Source organism: Apium graveolens, chromosome 3, assembly GCF_009905375.1.
Source record: "Apium graveolens cultivar Ventura chromosome 3, ASM990537v1, whole genome shotgun sequence".
Lineage (NCBI taxonomy): Eukaryota > Viridiplantae > Streptophyta > Magnoliopsida > Apiales > Apiaceae > Apium > Apium graveolens.
In genome coordinates this window covers 138209794-138211461 of record NC_133649.1, presented here as the reverse complement: position 1 = coordinate 138211461, position 1668 = coordinate 138209794, and positions in this window count along the sequence as shown.

The window sequence follows — 1668 nt, the reverse complement described above, 5'->3', positions numbered from 1 at the left end:
GCTCAACATGCGCCAGAGGAGGTGGTTAGAGCTAATTAAGGATTACGATTATGAGATTCTTTATCATCCAGGGAAAGCGAATATGGTGGCTAATGCCTTAGTAGAAAGGAGAGACTCAAGATGATAATGTCTTTGGGAGAATTGATAAGAGATTTTGAGAAAATGGAAATAGAAGTGAAGGTAACCGGAGCCGGTACCGAAATGCTATTTGAGATTGTAATGCAGCCCGAATTATTGGAAAAGACCATATTGTGCCAAAAAAAGTGATGAATGAAGGCAGAGAGCCAACAAATAGATAAGAGATTAACACCGAGAAAGATGATAAGGGAATAATGAGGTATTCCTATAGAATTTGGGTTCTAAATGTTCAAGAGTTTAAAGATGAGATCTTAGATGAAAGCTAGTTTGAGGAATAAGATTTAGAGCAAATCCTGAACGTGATAGTCAGGGAGGTCGCCATCAAGATAGAAGGAACCCATAACATAATGAAGTGGAAAATGAGGATTTAAAACATGTAGGATAACCCCGATTATAGGGAGGAGGAGGGAACGTTCAGACTAAGGAAACAGAAGTCGAGTAAGGAAAGGAGAACCGAGACGGTACTCCTATATGACAATTTATGGACCTTTCTAGACAGAACTTAGACTATTATCCCCAACCACCACCCTGAGGAAACAATGCGGTGAGAAATTCTTTCAGGACCCTTTAGTCGCTAAGCTCTCAGAGTTCCAAAGAACAAGCTGACCCAGTCGAGGCAAGAGCTTGGCTAAAGGAAATATAGGAATTATTTGAGATTCTAAATGAGTTACGAATCATAAAGACTGTTTTTGTCACTTACCCTCCTAAGAGAGAGGCCACCCGCTGGTGAAAGTCCAAGGAAGGCACGGAGCCAGAGGTTATAATAAACTAATTAAAATTCAGTCAATTGTTTTCGGGAAAGTACTTCCCAAGGTTATGGAGATAGTGTAAAAGCTTTAGAGCCGAAACAAAGGAGGACGAGTATGATGAATTATGAATCTAAGTTGTAAAAGTTGTCAAGATTCGTTCTGAGGACACGAATCCCAGAATGACGTGATGTTTGAAGTAAATGATTAGTGGGTTCATGAAATGATTGTAAGAGAAAGGAAAATAGGAAAAAAAAGAAACTGAAGTGGAAAGGAATATAAAGGAAATAGAGTTTGAGGAATGATAAGGGAGTTGGGTATGAGGAAACCCTAAAGGCTCGTAGCAATAGAAATAGAAAAGTATGTAATCGTCAGGATGAGGGTGATTCACCATGAGTTAAAAATTGATGGTTGAAGGCATAAGAGATACATATATTTTATCCCCTTTAAGTTGGGAGGATTCAAGGAAACCTTGAGATAGTTCGAAGGATAATTAATGAGACGCGGATAGACTGAGGAGACAAGAAAGTAAGACATTATGAAAATTGGATGAAGGAGTGACCTTCAAGAATGTAAAGTGTAAGACCGGTGGCATGATACCCAGAAAGGGAGACGCCAGGTATGAAAGATATCCCAATATTGAGATGACTGTCAAGATAAACAACAAAAGTAAATGAGGAGTTATTAAGAAGAAGTTCACGTTGAACACGACCAATATCTTCCAGAACATCCTTGTTGTCATTACCAAATTAGGAAAGAAAAGCGGGTAACCATTTTTATCTTT